The sequence below is a fragment of the Microtus ochrogaster genome, chromosome 22 (genome assembly GCF_000317375.1).
Source record: "Microtus ochrogaster isolate Prairie Vole_2 chromosome 22, MicOch1.0, whole genome shotgun sequence".
Lineage (NCBI taxonomy): Eukaryota > Metazoa > Chordata > Mammalia > Rodentia > Cricetidae > Microtus > Microtus ochrogaster.
In genome coordinates, this window is record NC_022023.1 from 11,327,342 (window position 1) to 11,335,148 (window position 7,807).

Here is a 7,807-nt window from a genome sequence, read left to right on the forward strand (position 1 = left end):
GAGACCAGCCTGGTCTACAAGAGCTAGTTCCAGGACAGGCTCCAAAACCACAGAGAAACCCTGTCTCGAAAAACCAAAAAAAAATTAAAAAAAAAAATTCTTTATTCTTTTCTTTAAGAGTTTCATATAACCCAGGTTCAGGTTGGCCTTGAACTTTTGATTCTTGATCCTCCAGTGCTTGGATGACAGGTGTGTCTCATCATATATGACTTTTCCTTTTCCTTTTCTTTTCTTTTTTTTTTTTTTTGAAACAGGATTTCTCCCTGTAGCTTTGGAGTATGTTCTGGAACTCGTTCTGTAGACCAGGCTGGCTTTGAACTCACAGAGATCCGCTTGCCTCTGCCTCCTAAGTGCATGCCCACAAACACCCAGTGAGCTTTTTACTTTTTATTATTTATTTATTCATTTATCTGTTTTTTTTTTTTTTCGAGACAAATTTTCTCTGTGTATAACCTTAGCTGTCCTGGAGCTCGTTCTGTAGACTAGACTGGCCACAGAGATCCACCAGCTTTTGCCTCCCAAGTGCTGGCTGGCATAAAGGTGTGTGTCACTACCGCCAGGCTATTATTATGTATTTATTTAGGCTTTTACATTTTATTTTATGTGTATAAGTGTTTTGCCTACACATATATGTGTGTACCATGTATATGCCTGGTCCCTGCAGAGGTTAGAAGAGGTTGTCCAATCTGAAACTGGAGTTACAGGCAGTCGTGAACCAAACCTGGGTTCTCTGGAAGAGCAGCCAGTGCTCCATCTCCTTCCTGTTAAATAGAGTCTAGCTGGCTGTGTAGCCCAGGCTGGCCTGTGTGTGCGTGCTGTGAGTCTAGGTGCACTATCACACCCTGTTCATATCCTGCCATCTGTGAACACTGATAGACCGTTGACTAGGATTTCAGAACACTGGCCAAATAAATCTAAATCTTGGGGTAGTTGGCCAAGCATGAACAGTTTCCAAGTAATCCAGGTTCAGCTATAGTTAAAAAACCACCTAATTAAGTCCAGAGGTGGTGGCGCATGCCTTTAATCCAGCATTTGGGAGGCAGAGGCAGGCGGATCTCTGTCAGTTCAAAGCCAGCCTGGTCTATAAAGCAAGTTCCAGGATATCCAGGGCTACACAGAGAAACCCTGTCTCAAAAAGCCATAAAACAAAACAAAACTACTAAATTAAGACAGAATGCTCTGGCAGCTGTGCCCGTTTCTTCCTCCACTCTCACCAGGTCTCAGTCCTCTTCCTACCTCTGCTTTCCCCAGCTTCCAGTTCCCTCATTGTCTGGTGAGCTTCCTCAGCCTCAGTGGGTGCTGTCCTGTGGGCAAAGCTGCCTGCCTGTTGTCTTCTGTCCTCTCTGCATGCACTTCCTGTTGGTGATCTGGAAGGTGTGAGGGGCAACCTGCCTGCCACCCAGGTGGATGCAGCATCACAAATACTGCTTGTGCTAGGTGATAGCTACATTTTATGTATGGAAAACAGACACAGAGGTGTAGATGTTCTCTCAAGGTTACATGACTAGTTAGTCATGTGGGATTTTATCTAGGCAAAGTCTATGCTCTAAACCACCATGCTGGGCTAGGAAGAGGGCAGAAATTTTGCCTTTGTGGAGCAGGCTCTGAATGTAGAGGTCCTGGGGCGTACCTATACTGGGATGGTTGGTTATGTCTAGTTTTCTTAAATTCTTTCCCTACTTTAACATTTATTTTTAACCCATTTAAAACCATTTTGTTTTTCTTCTTTCCATAGGTGGTGATTGGACTCTAGACCATGTGCCTAGGTAGTATTTCCTTTCTCCGCAGCTCCACTCCCCCAGCAGCGCTCACCACACCCTTGTTCTGAGAACCTCATGAGCTAAGGTATGATGTCTGGGTTGACCTGAGCTGGCCTTGAAGAGCTGAGTCTGACTACAGTAGAGCTTTTGTTGTTTGTTGGGTTTCACTTTGGTGGTAAAATGCAGCAAATCTCCGTTTTAAATGTACAGTGGCGTTAAGTACATTTGCAATTATGTCGCCATCAACACCATTCATCACCTAATTCTGTCTGTGAATTTGCCAGCTTTAGGGATGTCATGTAAATGGGACCATTCAGTGTTTGTCTTAGTGTATTTTGGCTTATATCTCTAATGTCTCCAAGATTTGTTCATATTGTAGAATGTCCAGATGTCCTTTTCTCCCCACTCCTTCCCTCCTTTTCTCTCTTGAGTTATCTGAAGAGAATACAAGACTTTATCCTACCATTGAGCTATATCCCTGACCCCCATCCTTTTCAGGCTGAGTAACATTTCATATTTTATATTTTGTTAATTTTTTCATTCATTGATAAATACTTGGGTTGCCCTACCTTTGGGTGCTGTAATGTGGCTGCTATGAATGATTATGTAGATATTTTGAGGCCTTGCAGTATGTGTGTTTTGTATGACTTTATTTGGAGGCAGGGTCTTGTTCTGTAGCTCAAGCTAGCCTTGAATTTGACTCCTGCTTCAGCCTCCTGAGTACTGAGAGGGAAGAAGGAAGAAAGCTACATGGTTGATAGCACATGGAATAGGGAATGGGGAGAGATGGGAAAGGGAAGAGTACATGTAGTTCCAGTTTTCTGGTTTGATTGAACGGTGGTGTGAAGTGATAGGCATTCAGTAGAGACACACTTCTAATCTGGATTCCTATCATTCTCTGGCTGTTGCTGGGCAGTGGCAGTGAGCCTCAGTTCCTGGTCAGCTAGCCATGAGATCACATAGATGAACCACCCATATGGTACAGTGTATTGTGTGACCAACCTATGATGCTTAGTAAGCCTCTTTGTCTGCTTTCTGTTGTTGTTACTGTAAGACTGAGTAATGTATAAGCAGTGGTTTATTTGGCTCATGGTTCTAGAGGTTCTAGAGGCTGGGCAGTCCAAGGTCAGAGGGCCATATCTCTAGTGAAGATTGGTGTGCTATATAAGATGAACTAGTAGACATGTATGTGAGACAATTCCACCACTTTTACTAAGAACCACTCCTGCCTTTATTTATCCACTCATGAGAGCAGAATCCTTATGGGCTAGTCTCACCCCAGACTCACACAGTCCCACCCCAGACTGTGTGGATTCCCTAGCCCTTAAGAGGAAGAAGCAGTAGGATCAGGAATAAGGTCACCTTTGGCTGAATGAGACATTGTGTCACCTTCTAAACACCAAAGAAAGAAAAATAAAGTCCTACCCCTTTAATGCTGTCGCTTTGGTCATTAAATTTAAGTGTGAATTGTAAAGGAAACATTCTAACTGATAAGTAGGCTAGGTATCTTCTGTTTGTCTTTGAGATAGTGTCTCACGTAGCCCAAGTTGGCCTTAAACTCCTAGTATTTACTGCTTCCACCTCCAAGTGTTGGTGTTACAGACATGCACTTCCATAGCAGGGTTATATTAAAAACAAAACATTTATTGTTTAGTATTTAGTATGCATGCACTTTATGGTGTGTGTGTGTGTGTGTGTGTGTGTGTGTGTGTGTGTGTGTGTGTGAAGAAGAAGAAGACAGACAGTTTTGGGGAGTGGGTTCTTTTCACTGTGTGTTCAATCTCAGGTCAGGTTTGGCAGTCTTCACCCACAAGATTGTCCTACCAACCCCTAGGCTTACATTTTTTATTTACGTTTCAATTTAAAATAAATGAGTTTTCTGCAGCATAATCCCATTGTAAGCTGAGGAACCTCTGTGCATGTGTTGGAGTGGCTGAGAAAAACCCCTTCTTTCATTAGTGTCTACTCTTGTGGCAACGACAGAAATCTCCAAGACTAGCAGTATGTCCTTATGTTCCTGCAGCATTTCAGCTTGGGAATCTTTGTGACTCGCTTGCTTTGGGAGATGAGATGAATAAGGGACAGCTCCAGAACCACCAAACAGTGATGCCCGAGATGGTCCAGTGATCCTGTGGGATAGCCACTTTCTCCTCTCAGAAATGGAGATTTGGTTTCCAGATGATGATTGGTTTCTTGCTTACTTTTGAGAGATCCTTGCTACCAAGACACGATGCTTTACAAGGTTCAGTGGAAGGGACTCTTTAAAATGATGTGTGAGCAGAGATTACTGTCTCCTTTTCTCTCAAGTGTCTGCCTTCTGTTCTCTCAAGTGCTGAGATCTGTTTGCAAGTAAGGCAAGGCAAAGTAAGTGCAGATTACAGTCTCAGGTTTTATCCACGCCCAGCTCTTTGACTTTGTTGCCTAGTCCTAGTTTCTACTTCTCACGTCGGCTTTATAATCTGTATAAATTCTGTTTCCTTTTTAATTTTCATTATTTTTATTTTATGTGTATGGGTATTTTTGTCTACATGTACATCTGTATACCATGTGTGTGCCTGGTGTCCTCAGATGCTGGAAAAAAAAATGTTATATCTCCTGGAACTAGAATTACAGACAGTTGTTAACCTAGGTCAAATGGGAGTCAAACTTGGGTCCTCTAGAAGAGTAGCCAGTGCTCTTAACCATGAGCCATGAGCCATCTATACAAACTTTTTCATTTTCTTGCAACACAGCAGTTTTATTGTGGGAAAACCATACAGCACTTTTACAATACATAATTTAGTGGGATTTAGTGTGTTCATAGATTTATGAATTTATGATTAAGGATCAACCTGTGCCTTCCGTCTGGGTCCTAGCTCCTAGTTTTTAGAGCTAGCCTCCCACTTCACTAGCTTCTCACTGATCTCATGCTCAGACAGATGTCCTTATTCTTGGGACCTTGGCCACTAGGTGTTTATTCACGATGGCATATTTAGATTTAATCAGTTTCTGTAGAGATCCAGGAACCATAGACAAGGGATACCCTTTCAGTTAGACCCTATCCTACTCACAAGCCTATCACCTCAAAAACCTTTCTTTATGAAAGTTCCAGGGTCCAGGTGTGGGCAAGTGGTAAGGGGTATGTTCAGTACGCATAGGGACCTGTGTTTAGTCTTAGAAACCACACACAGACGTGCTGCATATTTACCAAATACTTGGCTGGTAATAAGCTTACTGGGGAATCTGTGGCTATCCTTGAATAATCTCAGCTCTGAAGAGATGATCTTGTGAGATTCTAGTGGTGGATCACCTTCAGTAAACACAGTGGGGCTTGTGAACCAATAAGGGAATGGATGGTAATGTATGTTAGTGGTCATGAGTGTTGTGAAAACACAAGGCAGAATAAAGGGCTGGAGATTAGGGATAGGGTGATAATGGAGAGTACCCACATAGATGAAAGATTTGTAGGACATGAAGAAGTGAGCCCACAGGGACCTAGAACAAGAACCTTTCTTCTTGTCTTCATTTTCTTTTCATCTTGTCTCTGTGTAGCCAAGGCTAGCTACCAACTCAGCCTCCCAGGTTATGGGATTATAGGTGTGCACCAAGTGGCAGGACTTGCAGATCAGAGAGAGCAGGAAATGTACATGTTCTGAGGCAGGAGCATTGCCAGAATGCTTGAGGAATGGTAAGGAGATTTATGGGTACCATGACAGACTTGATATGACAGAATCTTATGGGAAAGATACACCAGTGAGATCCAGCAGGCTGTAAAAGCTGCAGGAAAGACTGGAGCTTATTCACGATGAGACAAGATGGTGTTGGAGTAGGATAAGAGGAAGGCGATTGCCTGACTTACATTTTCTTTGTTTTTTTTTTCTTTTAAAGATTTATTTATTTATTGTGTATACAGTATTCTGCCTACATGCATGCCTGCAGGCCAGAAGAAGTCACCAGATTTCATTACAGATGGTAGTGAGCCACCATGTGGTTATTGGAAATTGAACTCAGGACGTTTAGAGGAGCAGGCGGTGCTCTTAACCTCTGAACCATCTCTCCAGCCCCTGACTTACATTTTCAAAGCAGCATCTAGCTGTTATGTTGACCCTAGCTATTAAAGGCCAGGGCAGAGTCCAGGTAGGAATCCAGAAGTGATGCTGTTGCTGGTAGTGAGAAATGGCTGAATTTGGATGTATCTTCAATAGCACATGGTGTCTCCTTATGGCTCAGCACCCGGAAGGATGGCAATGCCATTGACTGAGGACGGATGCATGTGCGAGGAAGTCAGAGTTGCTAGTAGGTCTGCTAGGTGTGAGGAGTCTGTTAGACATCCAATAGAGTGCCGATTAATAATAAATAATAAAGTCTCTTACCGAAGACTTGTTAAGGCCGGAAAACTAACATTTTACTATTTTACTGAAACAACTGTAACAACGGCGCTAGGGTGCCTTCCATAGGAATCCCAGTCTCAGTGTGCCTTCAGCGTTGTCTCCATGAGCACCAGGTTTGTAACCTGTGGATAAACTCCCCTCGCTGAGCCCTAGTTTTCTGTGTGTAAAATCAAGAGGTTGGACTAGAATAGTGTTCTAGAAACAACCAGGAGGCTTCGACCCAGCCCAATTGAGTTGGAATTGCTGTACCTGGAGCCTGAGCCTCTGTTTCAGTCATTTGCATGCTGTTGTTACTATTGCTACTATTTTTATTTTACATGTATTGCATTTTTTTTCTTTGTGTGTGCATGTGCAGAGATACCATGGCACATGTGTGGAAGGCAGAGAACAACCTGTAGGAGTTGCTTCTTACCTTCCGCTAAAGGCCCATTTTTCTTTGGGCCACCAGCTCACAAAAAGCAGCACAGACTTCTTATTAATTATGGAAGCTCAGCCTATAGCTTAGGCTTGTCCCTAACTAGTTCTTAGAACTTAAATTAACTCACATGTTTAAGTCTATATTCTTTTGCGTGGCTCAGTTTCCTTTACTCTGTACCCTCATTCTGCTTCTTCCACATCTTGGCTGGCGACTCAACCTTTCTTCCTCTCCAAGTCCTCTCTGCCCCGAAAAATTCCACTTAACCTCTTCCTGGTTAGCGAATGGCCATTCCGCTCTTTATTAAGCCAATCATAGTGGCACATCTTCACACAGTGTAAAGTGGTTGGTGCTTTACCTGCTCAGTCATCTGCTGGCCTCTGTTGATTGTGCTTTACAGGCTGACCCGCAGCAGTCTACAGTGGCACTCGGAAGCCACCAGACATGCTCATTTTGGAGTTCCTTTTCTATTCTTACATCCTGTGTGATGCCCATGCTTGCCATGGAACAACTATTTTTTTTATATATCTACTTAACTAAGGCTGAGACTTCGTAGGCTTTTTTTTTCCAATTGTTTGAGCATCAGGTGTATCATGGAGTGAAACATTAGCCACTCGCTCACTCAGAACATGTGGTTTTTTTGGTTCACTTGACCTATAAGCAAGTCTAGTTTATGTTCAGGAGAGTAGTGATGTGTAGGGTCTGTTATCCACCTTCAGAGTCAGTACTTATGCAGGGGTTTATTAGATGTGCATAAATTTGCCCAGCTGTTGTAGCCTTGCCTGTTCAAGGACTCAGAAGTCCTTAAGGCCAGTTTAATTTTGCATTTTAATCAGAGTTTGGCAGCACAGTGGGGAGAAAGCCAGTTCTTATGGCTCATAGTTTGTTATTTCAGCTCCACCTTTACTAGTCTGGGACTTGGTTCTGGGTCTGGAAATATGCACCCCTCCCCATGTTACCTTTGATCTAGGTAGTGATTTTGCTCACTTACTTTGAATACCATCCATGGAAGCAATGTCTCTCTGACCAATGTCCTTGCCAGAGTCCAGGCTGAAGCTCCTCCAGGTCTTGGGAGCAGTGATGTGTTCTTGAGCGTGCTTGGTCACTCAGCCTTTCTTTTGTCTTCCAGGTACAGAAGTTCTCTGTCCTTCCCCTACCTCAACAGTCTCCTCTTCTTCTTCTTCTTCTTCTTCTTCTTCTTCTTCTTCTTCTTCTTCTTCTTCTTCTTCTTCTTCTTCTTCTTCTTCTTCTTCTTCTTCTTC

General features: G+C 43.1%; 1 protein-coding gene across 2 annotated transcripts in view; it reads left to right on the plus strand.

Annotated features, from left to right (window-relative positions):
- The window catches only part of Znf592 (zinc finger protein 592), a 39,264-nt gene that overhangs the window by 3,968 nt on the left and 27,489 nt on the right, over positions 1–7,807 (plus strand). The window contains exons 1-2 of one of the 2 annotated variants that reach the window (XM_005357656.3): positions 1,151–1,403; positions 1,736–1,845. The gene's annotated coding sequence lies outside the window, so the exon portion shown is untranslated. Of the gene's footprint in view, positions 1–1,150; positions 1,404–1,735; positions 1,846–7,807 lie in introns of those variants that run through there. The other variant, XM_026784309.1, reaches the window with a different exon arrangement.